Source organism: Rhinichthys klamathensis, unplaced genomic scaffold (assembly GCF_029890125.1).
Source record: "Rhinichthys klamathensis goyatoka isolate OS25496 unplaced genomic scaffold, OSU_Roscu_1.1 h1tg000076l_1, whole genome shotgun sequence".
NCBI classification, from domain to species: domain Eukaryota; kingdom Metazoa; phylum Chordata; class Actinopteri; order Cypriniformes; family Leuciscidae; genus Rhinichthys; species Rhinichthys klamathensis.
This window is the reverse complement of record NW_026606618.1, coordinates 287840-300879: the sequence shown is the minus strand read 5'-3', so window position 1 is coordinate 300879 and position 13040 is coordinate 287840. Positions and strand designations below refer to the sequence as shown.

Here is a 13040-nt window from a genome sequence, read left to right as displayed (position 1 = left end):
TACTGTAAGGACAAAGTGGTCACCCTACAATAGTGGTGCAGGGATGATGTAAATTTGTAGGCCAACCCGTAACTTAGCATTACAGAGGTTCCCTCAACAAAAACCCAATAGGATTTTTACATAGGCTTTTGGTTTATTGTAAAAAAAAGCTCTGTGATCACCACAAGATCATGATAGTAACATGTTTTCACATTTTCACAAATTAACAATACTTTTATGAATTTTGAAGCCTAAATACAATTGCCAGAAGTAAAAAGCTAAAGGTAGGCTAGAAACTATCTACACCACAGCCCCAAGACTTTAACTCTATGTAAAAAAAACATTTTCCCTAAAAGTTTGAGTTAGAATGGTTTGGAAGAGCATGATAAGCACAACGAGGCTGTGAAACGGACTGAGTGGACTTGATGTTCATGACAGCCTCTGTTGTCACATTTAGCCACTTGTTATCAACCCCCTTTTTCAAGACATAACAGATTTTTTTTTTTTTTACCACAAGTGATTAACCAAAATCCCATTCAAAAAACCCATTGACTTCAGGAAGATGGGACATTTATCAATCTTAATGCCCATATTTTCCACAAATTATACAATTATTATTAGCATAATTAGTAGTATTACTACTGTGGTATTACTACCTTATCCATCAATATTATGATATATACATGCATTAGGTAATAAGGATGAATAATAATAATAATAATGTGAATATGGTGTTAATAGGCCAAAAGTTTGTATTTATATAACCACTACTTAAATATTATATATAAATAATATTGAAATAATATACAAATTCATTTATATAAATTCATATATAAATAAATCCAAAAACAGCAACACTGTAACACCATGATACTTTTTAGTTAGCGTAATCAAAGAAGAGCTACAACAGCAGCTGTAACGTAGAAAGATCAAAAGATCATGAAAAAGAAGAACATCCCTGTGGCGGAAACAGAAGCTTAGAAACCTTCCTGAGCAGCTCATCTGCATGGCCATCATCGGCTCATTCAGGACTGATTACACCCACACACTGCCCGTCGTAAGCATGTGACACACGCTCAACTCCCACGCTTAGTGTGTACCCGCTGTGTGCACGCACGTGTGTGTGGCTTCTGGTCATAGACCTCCTTTGTTTGGTCATTGGTGGACGGACACTGCTCTAGTGTGGCAAGCAAGAGGGGCGTGGGCTTTCAATAGAGCCGTCAACAGCTGCAGCCTTTTAACTCTCAGAGAGTGAGATGTAAGGAGAGAAACAGAAACAAATACTGGAAAAAAGAACGAATGGGAAGAATAGCTGGTTGAATCAGTTTCTTTATGTGTGGTCATGATTTCCCGAGCTGTGATCTAAAAAAATAAATCAAGCAAAAAACAAACAAATCAAACAATCTTAAACAAAACAGAAAAGCCCAAATAAAACAATGTTTTTAAATAAAATAAAACAAATGAACAGACAACTAAATGAAAAAACAACAAATAAACAAAACAAAAAGTCCCCCCCAAACAAATTTTTTTTTTACAGACAATTAAAAAACAAGAAAATAAACAAACAAACAAAAAGCCCAAACAAAACAAACATGTAAAAAAAAACGTAAACTAAGACAACTAAATGAAAAAAACTCAATCAATCAAACAATTGGTTTTAACTGTCGGGTAACAATTGGCTATATATATATATATATATATATTTATTTTTTGCCACTTTTATTTAAAAGGGTGTGAAACGATGAGGGGATGGTATCAGTAAATAACACAAGCTGGATTTAAACTCTGGTCGTCTGCCTAAGTGCCACCACATAACATGTCGGGCCACATATCTAACTGTTTTAATGAAGACACGCCATCATGGAATCCAGAAAAGAGATTCAGGGCTGTGATGTTTCACTGCTGTTCAAGAAAACCAGCCATTCCCAGTCACAGTAGATTCTGACAGGATCCAGACAGCACCGAGAGTCTTACACCATCTGGAACTTAGACATGCAGAGCATGTTATGTTTACTGATCCCAGAACAGACATCAACCTCAATCTGACAAACAAAATCATACAAACACACTGTCCCCAATCCTTCAATCTTTATTATGAATGATAAACTTGTCTTTGAGTGGGAAAGCAAATGAAAAGTCTCAAGTACAGAGCACTCAGATTCAGCCAATTAAACACAAGTTTTCGAGTGTGCAGGCTTGTGGATGTGTGTATCTGGTTGTATATTACCAAACGCTCAAAAATGTGTTTATGCGGACAAATTTGCAGAGAACCAGAAGGTTAGCTGGGATACTGCTCGGATATTTTATGTCAGTTTCACAGCTTGGTAATAATGATAATGGATGTAACAGACACACACAGAAACACTTCCAACCAGACACCGTTTCTACCAATTACTGAATGAGTCGTGAAAATCAGTCCACAAATGTGGCATTTAGAGCCAACGTGCAGTAATGGAAACATGTAATGCCTCACACTGACCAAATGCTAAACACATGCCACAGACAGAAACGGTCAGCCAGAGTCCTGCTCTTTGATCATGACGGCTTTGATTATTTTTCAGGATACACGCTTTAAGGATAACTTGGCATAAATAAAGATGTGTCAGGCCAGCTATGTTAATATATCCGATCGTCAACCAATATGGGTTTGTTTTTAAAGGCCAATATGGCAAAAGCAAGGAGGCCCACATAGCTCCAATACATCTATAAGTCAGCCATTATTCATTTATTCAGCAAAAGTGTCCAATAACATAGGGGTTATTGAAAAAAGTGATGATCAACATGTCAGCCACCATAAGGCTACTGATATGACTGGATTTATCTTATGTGAAAATGTTACTATTATTATTTCTTTTTAATCAGGGAAAAACAAAATGTTAAATTTAGACTGATTTAAACGTATTTTACGCAATATTTAAAATAATAACAAATTATTAAAAACATATATTAAAAATTCTGTAATACTTAAACATAATTGGAAAAAGTTTGCATTATTCACTGACAAGGCAGTTTGCAGATCCGCATAATATAGATAATCTTATTACGCCACACCAAATATATATATACATTTTTTTTCTCTCTTTTTAGCTACTAAGTCTTGGTTAATTCAGCAACAGATTTCTCTCTCTCTCTCTTTTCTCCTTTTCTTTTTGTTTGTTTGCTTTTGTTGTAGTAATTGTATTTATAAAAGCCCTTCTAGGGACAAGTGTTGCAAATTAGCTTTAGCAACAAGCACTATGATACATGTATTGGTTGGCTGTTGTCCCTGTTTTGTTTATGTTTATTGTATCTGTCCCTATACAAATAAATAAAGCATTTAATAAAATATATATATATATATACATATCTACCTTAGTTCATAATATATGTGCTAGATGTTTGTGTTTTACATTCTGCTCGTCAGGGTGTCATTAGTCTAACTGTGACCAACTACACTTGACAGAAATCTTTTGAGTATAATTTAGCATAATCCTTAGACAAATCAATATTAGTCTCGTCACAGTATGACTGGCATTAAAAAAATCGAGGATATCTCACTTAAAGACACCCTGTAAAACAACTCATACAGTACAGACAATACACAAATGTTGGCGCAAACAATCTTTCAGAGTGTGTTTACATGCATTGAGAATGTGAATAGGCACTGGGACAAAGAGCTCATTGCAGGGGATGATTTATAGCAGAATAATGCAAACACAAAGAGAAATCATCAAGTAGCTCAAAGTGGCTTTACGATGCTCGTTTCGGCAAATGTGACGTCAGGCTTCAACATGCACAACTGGAAATTAAGTACAAGAATAAAAAAAAACATGCAGAATGAATTAATGTTTGAAAAACCATATGTGCGTTTGGTCAGGAAAGGAAAGGAATTATGACAAAGGAGTGTTGTGCACGAGCGCATGATGTAGGCTGTAAAAAGCCGCCATGCATTTCCCCAGGCATATGACTTAGTTTTCTTTACGCCACTCGTGGAGAGTAAATGGGGCCATAATGGAGTTCAATCCACAAAACAACACACCACTTCATTGACTGGCAAATTCAACACTTCAAGAGTGAGATGGAAAAGGTGCATTGACTAAAACATGATCCTGACGCCCTTCACATGACCTATCCTGACACACGACCCCTTAGTCTTTGACGGTATTGACTTCCTATGGGAACCCATGTCACAAGAACAGGAAACTACCCTAGAATTGCCTTTTCCAAACAATCTCCTTCCCCAGAGGAATTATGGGTGCCTAGAACAGGATAACAGTGGGCAGGTGAACTTTAAAAGTAGATTTGTAGCCAACAGTGCTTGGAATTCAGCGCCGAGATTGGTTTGTAATCATGCCTTGCTGAACCAAGCTCAAGTGGAAATATAACTGGAACCGTTGGGCCCTACGGTGGAAAAGCAGCTGGTAAAGAGTTGTGGGTGCTTGCTAAGGAATCAGAGTAGTTTTTAGTCTGTTGCCAACTTTAACACTTTTCTAGCTCTGGCAGGTTTTTATACTAAGCTGATTTTTGACAGTTATGTAAATAAACATTTTTACAGAATATTTTTTTTTTCTAGGTGAAAAACTACAAGTTACACTAAGAGTTAATGAATTGGGGCCATATTCGCAAAAAAAAAAAGAAAGAAAGAAAATGAAATATTTTCTTAAGAACTATATATTTAAAATACGTATGAGGCTATCCATAATTAACAGGTTATTCACAATGATTTTAGAACACTTAAATACATTTTGAATGGTTCCTAAAATTTTTCAATCTTATGAAAAAAAATAGTTGAGATGTGACATTTGTAGTTACAAAATGAGATTTATATTTCAAATAAATGCTTTTCTTTTGAACGTTAAAAAAAATCCACAAAAATATTAAGCTGCACAGACAGCTGTATTCAAAATGAATAAGAAGAAAATAAATGATTCTTTAGCAGCAAATCCTCATATACAATTATTTCTGAAGAATCGTGTGACACCGAAGACTCGAGTAATGATGATGCTGAAAATTCAGCTTTGCCAGTACAGGAATAACTTGCATATTAAAATAGAAATCAGTTATTTTAAATTGCAATACTTTTTCCACAGTATTATTGTTTTTACTGTATATTTTTCTTACCTGCATTTATTAATCTTACAACCCCAAACATTTGAATGGTAGTGTATGAGATGAAATTTGTGGCAAAGTGTTTTAAGTGCTTTGGCTCTGATCCAAACACATCCATGTTCTAATCATGGAAAAGGAGACTGTTGAGATGGGCTATATTAAGAGATGACAGAACTTCCGAAAGGCTTATGAAACCGAGCTGTAATCCACTGAGTGCAGAGAGAGACTGTCCACAGACTGTGGTCTGAGCTGGACATTCTGGACACATTCCATAGATATGACGAGCTGTGGAGACAGGAAAGGCTATGACATGGAAGAGGGCACCAGTGGACGCTAATACAGTCTCAGAGAGAACAATTTTCGTACTGCGAAAATAGCTACCGACTGATTTTGCATGGTTCTTCTATTTGTTTCTTGCACACATTTGCAGGCGGGTTCTGGGTAAAACATCTGTGAAATCACTTAAAGAGGTGTTAAGTAGCCATTTGGCTTCTCGTTCAATATCAAGGAGGTCTCAGTTGAAAGGAATATGCTACAACAAGGGTTTGTGTCAATTGGAAAGTGCTCTCTCGGGTGCTCTTTGAGACGGCCCTGGACAACCGGTCTTTCTCAATCCTCACTTAGTGCTGAAGCGGCACCTGCGGCCCTGGATTTTACATACAGAACGGTTTAACAGCCCCTCTTCTCTTCCCACCACAGATGCTTAAAGTGGACCATATATTAATATATCACCTCGCAAATGTAACAGTACATAATGCTGATTTAAGGTGGAAAAAAGCTGAAGTCTTTAATTGGTGAGACCATGAAGCCTGATCATAAAAATTACAAGCTGTCTGGAGTATTTACACCGACTTTAAGTGAACTATCGACTATTTAATCACCACAAAATTAATATATATATTTGTGTGTGTATGCGTTTATTATGTTTATTTATTTTGTCTCTTTATTCTAAGTATATTTATTTGTGCTACTGTTCGCAATCAGTTTATTTGTTGTAATTTTTTTTACAAACGGTTTGCTTGCCTTTTTTTGTAAATGTAGCAATGTGTAAGCTCTTACAACAAAATTACCCAAATCATCCCAAAATTATGAGATCTGTATGGTGGTATATATGGCAGTTTTCCCCATGGTATCAAAAAATGGTATCCAATTTCGATATGTTTCAAGGTATCGTATCAAAGTTGGAAATCCTAGTATTGTGACAACGATACTACTACTCTCTCACACACACTACTAAAATGTTAGATACGTTTTATATATATATATAAAAATAAATAATGGAATAAATATTCTGTAAAATAAGTGTTAATTTCATTTCAGCAAGTTCCATTTATGTCATTTGCTGTAATTACACTGTAGCACATATAAATCTGCATTATATTAATCATATGCCCCCCTGCTTTCTAGATATCAGCACTAGAAATAGCAATTGAGAAACTACAACTATGGCCAGAATCCGTGGCATGTTGTCAATTATCACAGACAAATTATGTCTCATCCCTCATTTTGTAAAACAACCCATTTAGTGATACAGAAGCCAAGTAGGCAAGTGTGCATCATGAATGTGAATAAACAATACTAAATGGGAAAAAAAAATACTAAAATGATAAAATAAAGAGAGAAAAAATCAGATGAGCATAAAAGGAGAGCATATGAAAGAGCATACCTAATAGTAAACAATGCATGCTGCTTCTATGAAGGAATAATTATGCATGGCAGATCTCCACAATGTTTTATACCTACTATAATTAGATGTCTTTTTTTAATTAACTTGCCTTCCCACATAATGATTCTCAGACCTGCTGCCAGCTCATGTCAGATGATGGAAAGCAGAAGGAAGCAGAAGAAGTGAATGGAGATAAACAGGCAGCAAAGCAAGCTTGGACCAATCTACTTATCAAGAGACAATAATCGAGGGGTCAGACTGTGGAAGGGCCCTTTATGTGTCTGGCTGTGACCTTCACTGATACAGTACCAGACCAGCCACTAAATATACAACCTCCAACATACTGACAGCATTCCAGTCAGAGTCCTTACTGTTCCCACACACACACACACTATCTAAATTAGGACAGGGAGTGAACTTCTATTGTCTTTATAAAGCTTTTGCATTTTTAGATAAGGCTTTATATAAAGCTTCAGAATTTTTTGTAAATAAAATGATCCAAAAAGAAGGTTGTGTCAAATTTTGACAATTTCTGAGGACACTTTTGTCCCTAAATATGGACTGTTAAGTCACAGGTTTCAATGTTTGACAATTACCTTATTTGTAAATAATGTTTTCCTTACTTAGAATGAATTATAATTAAATCCCCAAAAGGAGGTTGTGTCAAATTTTGCTAACTTCTTGGGACCAATTTGTCCCTAAAGAGTAGCCATGAAACTTACACATTGCTTTAAAACTAAAGAATGAATCCAAATACCTGTAAATATGAATTATGGACTGAGAAGTCTGAGGTTTCAATGTTTGTTTGACAACAAACATAAGGGGGGGGGGGGTTACGGAATTCAAATTCCAGCATGTCTAGAACAAAACATCAAACCCTAGAGCTAATGGAGAACAGTGGCCTGAAATTGGAAAGCAGGCCTCATCGTTCCACATCCAAAACTGAACTCCACCCAAGCCAAGCAGCGAAACTCCACAGCTCTCATGCACACACCCCTTCGACTTAATCGGGAGCGAGACCTCTGGCATCTCAACAACGCTCCCGGCCAACCCTAATCAATGCAATGTGACGGCGCACGCAACTGTCAACAAGACAATCTGCTAAATTTACAGACAACAATGATTTCTAACAGACTTTCGAAAGGAACTTGAACACGACTTGTTTTCTGCTTCATACCTTAATCAAAACCACGTCCACGGACCTCTCGCCCTTTGCGCACAGGCTGTACCTACGCCGGTGTCGCTCGTACATCTTTTCCAGGGGTGAAGTGTGAAGGAGGAGAAGAAAGTGCCGTTATATTCCAACATGAAGCCCGAGACTTGTGGAGTTCCCAGTCAAGCTTTGGGAAAAATGAGCAACTCTCTGCACATCTGCACCATGAACCAGCCCCGTTCTCACTCTCCCTCCCTCCCTCCCTCCCTCCCTCCCTCCCTCCCTCCATTCTTCATCTCCCTCCCTCCCTCCATTCTTCACACACTTTTTTCTCCCCTCCCTCTCTCCTTTTTCCTTCTGCACACTCCCTCTCGTTTTCTGTCGCTGGCTTTCCTTCTGCTCCCACTGTTGTTTTTTCAACAGACTCACCCAATCGCAGCTGCTCTTTTCCGTTCCCCCTTCGCTCTTCCAATGCCTCTCATCTCATCCTTTTTTCAATTTTCGGAGCAGAAAGCCTCACATCTTTACCACTCTGATTGGTTAACACACATACACTGATCAGAGGAGAAGGGTTTCATCCTTCAAACTGTTTGGAGAACAGTGGGGCGAGATTCCCAGGCTCCACCCAGCAAGATAAGGCTTTTCAATTCCATCCAAGTAAACACTATCAGAAAGGTTGTCATGACAAGATAATACACTCTTGGACACTGTTTGCAATTAAAACAAGAAGTGTAAAGTGTAGTAAATCTCATTTAGCTTTGCATTGGATGGAAGGGACCCTCGATCACTGCATCTGTATAGAACCATGAACCGACTAACAGCTGGAGTCATGGCAACCCTTTCAAATGGCGAGAATGATGAGAGGTCAGACTGCGGTCTGATGGGATTCACTGGGAATTTAATACAATTGAAGCGGTGCATGAAACTCGGGCTTCTGGAAAAGAATCAGAAGTAAGCCCGGGTTCATTCAGCGCAAAAATACCAGAGATAGGAGTTCACATGCAAATACAGAGGTTCAGAGTTGCTATCATTAACTAAAACTATTCGAATTGTCTTTGTTAATTGAAATCAAGCAAAAATAATCATGAAAAAAATATCAGATGAAAAACTTAAAAGCTTCAAAGAAAATTTGAATGGTTGCCTTGGCAAGTATCTGACACAGCACCAATATTACTAAATCTAAATCTAAAAGAGAAATAAAAATAAAGCTAAATATAAATAACTAATGAAAATGAGAAAAATCACATAAAATTACTAAATTAAAATGAAAAAATAAAATAAATAATAAAACTATTTCAAAATATAAATTAGTGCTGTCAAATCGATTAATCATATCTAAAGTTTGTTTATATAATATGTGTGTATATACACACACACACTATATATATATATATATATATATATATATATATATATATATATATATATATACACACTTACACACACATTATATAAACAAACTTATATGTTATAACTTATATGTGATTATTAGTATTAATAAATGCTAAATTGGAATATAAATAATAGTAAAATAACACTGCTACGGTTTCTACTAAATCACTACACAATATATAATCGATTAGGAATTATAAAAAGAAATTGAAATATTGCATTGCTAAAGACCGTGGACTTCATAACGGGTGGTAGCATTATGACAAACGAAGCCTGTTATTGTCCCAATGCATGCATGCCGAACTGCAATGTTTTTCCACTTTTACTTGGGAGTTTCCATCCACCAAAGTATAACGAGGGTGACACAGTGTGTGTATATATAATTTTATACAAAAACACACAAGACAGACACACCTTGAGGACAAAAAAACACCTTCAATTAAAGTCTCATACATTATTCCATGTTTGGCGTGACGTTCTAACTTGTACTTGAGAGAAACAGATATTCAGCTAACTGTGTAGGTTGTTCTGACGCAGTCAGTTCAGTCTTTACTGTGTGTTGTGTGTTTGCATGTGTGCATGTGATTATCCAGTGGAGGAGGGGACAGAAGAAACAAGGGCTCTTTGTGGGGATCTCGGCGCATGTTATCTCTGTGTTTCACTCAAGACCAGTCATCCAACACAAACTATGATTTAAAGGAATAGCTTGACCAAAAATGTTTAATTCTGTCATTATTTACTCATTCTCATGTCTGTTCTGTGAAATGCAAGAATATCCTGGATTCTATTTTCAAAAACACACCATAAAAGTGGCCCATATGAGTTGTATGTATGTGCAATAGTCTGCAATAGTTAAATGTGCAAGAGTCTTCCGAAATCATATGGTAAGCTTTATGTTAATAGTACACTGAAATTTGGCCGATTATACTGACGGCCATGAAAGCAGCAGCGATATACAATTCATGCCGGAATCATTGCTTTGAGTTCACAAAGCTGACTAACCCACTTCTCATATTCTCAAATTCGATGACTTGATCCAGTCACAATAATTAAAGGTGCTCTATGTAACTTTTCTACTAAAATGAATCCTTTTTTTATTGCCTGTGTGTGAAGGGGTTGTAATCACACATTAAAATGATCCACTTGTCGAGTTTTGCTATTACCTCTGAAGGCCAGTATTGCTATTTCTATGTGAAGTCTCCGGGTCGGATTTACCGCGAAATCCAACGGATGTGACGTGCATGCGCGCTCCCGAGCCTCTCTCCTTATATACAGTCTATTGTAGACGGTCAGGGAGTTACGTCCGGTTAAAAGCGCACGTTTTTCGGCTTATATCTCAGTCAATCTTTGATCAATATTCCCAAGACTCTAATCGTTCGTAGTGCTGGACGGGGCCTTTCGAACGAGCCCACCCCCGAGGTCCAACTCGCCCGGCTCCCCGAGTTATAGCCGTTCGAAATCGGGGGTCCCAGCGAACGGCGATCCGGTAGGGGGCATCCCCGAGGCCCGCCACTCTAGCGTTCGGACAAGGGTTCCCCCTAGGACCTCCTCCCCCGAATTTGAGCTCTCTGGGTCTTTGCATTCCAAAGATACGAGCGATTTTCTTCTGAGATCGTGACGTCAACGGCGTCCGCAATTTTTGCAGCGCGCCCGATGGTTTTCTGCTAATATCTCCGCGAAAACACCACCAAAAACTATGGAACTTATATGGTTCTTTTCAGCTCGACTAGATGGTCCCAACGAGCTCGGTGCTCGCCGAATCCGTCAAGTATTCGCCGAGATATTTGCGTAATAGACGGTATTGTCTATGAGTTCGAGCACAAGCGCTCTTGTAAAATTTGGTTGCAATCTGAAACATCACCACTAGAGGCCGCTAAAAGTTACGTAGAGCACCTTTAACAGCTCACTGGAGGAAAAAATTAGCAGTGAATAAGAAAAAGTTAGCATGAAATAGAAACTGTTTTTTAAATGTGTGTACTTGATCTTTTCATATGTTTCCATCATTTTTTTTCAATCTCGTTAATCGGGTTCAACAGGATGCAAGTTTCAATATGAAAGAAAAGATCTGTTGCTACCTTCATTACATCATGACTTTAAATATTAGTCAGCTTGTCACATAAAACCATCTTGTGATTTCAGAAGAATATAGTGCTTTTGTTTAGTTTTGTAAATGCAATGAAATGACCAAAATTTCTCCTTTTGTGTTCCAAAAGTCATATGGGTTTGAATTAAAACAAAGGTAAATTACTTTTTAATGACTTTTTGGACAAACTAACGCTGGGAAAGAGAACACACAAAAGGAGGAAGACTTGAAAAGAGTGAGCAGAAGCACAGAAATCGAGCGAGAACAATACAAAAGGAGTGTGTGTGGATCCTGACCAGCCTCACTGGTGTCTTCAATCCTCCCACTCCACCAACACCAGCCCTTTGCTTTTCTTCAACATCACGCCATTCTTACACTTCACATTCCAGCACTTGAGAGGCAGCCTTGTCCCTTTTTCCAACACACTACACACTGGATTTGTGTTTGCGTGCGTGTTTGTGAGTGTGCGCACTGAGAAACTGTTTCCCAGGGGCAGCTTGTGTGGTTTAATAGTTTAGATGTTTAGTGAAAAAGAAACTCCTTTAGAGGGGTTCCCACAATGCATCTGGCCTGCTGCACAAGGACAGATGAAAAGAGCCGAAGAAAGAAAGAGAACAAGCAGCCCTCATGCTTTTGGTGGCATATTGAGACCACAGTCTGTGTATTCTGCCCTTGCTTCTCTCTCTAACACATATGTAGACTACTAGACAGCTCAATGCACATCTGGAAGGAGTTATATTGCATCCTAACACAAGAGGGAGCCACAGCACTCTAGACATCACAGGATAAGCTAAAAACAACCAAACCACTTATTATCCATAATCCATCCATCATAAAGTGCATGTTAATTTTTTTAATGTCAATATGAACTCAAAAACAAATCAATGTATGCCCCTAAAGCATGTTCCTGGTCTTACAGTGAATGATTCAGTGGTGTAAGGTAAAAAATAAAAATAAAGCAGTGACAACATGATAACGCTAAATACAATCACCTCAGCCTCTTCAAAAATAACTTGGATATCACGATGCCCACTGTTGGAAGCAAGGGCAATGACAAAACAATTCATGAACTGAGCTTTTTTGATGTGGAAAAACTTGTTAGCATTTGTCAGCATAACAGATTAGACTGAAAAAAGTGATCTCAGATCCTATTTCCAACCAGCCTCCTTAAATTAACTGACAGAAGCATTACGTTTGACAACTTAAAATGACAAAAATCACTACAAACATGATTCAAACCATTCATCTTAAAAATGTGTTCTAAGTTTAACACTGCCTAGAAAGCACCGCTAATAATAAGAACCTAGCTTTCTTGTGATCTTGCCAAGCAGGAGCAAAGTTAGCATGCTAGCACAAAGTTAGGATGCTCTGTGAATGTGACCCCTGCTCTTATCTCTAGAGTCTCTTAAGATAGAATGTTCCAGAGTGTAATTTCTTTCAAATGCTGACAATATAGTTCCACGACCCCATGATGCAGTCCAAATCTGCATGCCAGATGGCAGATAAGTGTAAAAGTAGAGTGGTAGATTTTCCCCGAACCGCACCTAAACCAAGTGTCCCTGACACCTGCAAAAATTATACTCAGGTGACTTCACCACGTTGGTTGACGCCTAAGAGTAGCTATTCTAACCGCATAAAATGCTTAAGAATTATAGTTACCTGACTGCAATCTAACCCCG

General features: G+C 37.7%; 1 protein-coding gene across 8 annotated transcripts in view; it reads right to left on the bottom strand.

The window, feature by feature from the left end:
- The window catches only part of akap13 (A-kinase anchoring protein 13), a 106884-nt gene that overhangs the window by 42145 nt on the left and 51699 nt on the right, over window positions 1-13040 (bottom strand). The gene's annotated exons all lie outside the window — the stretch shown is intronic.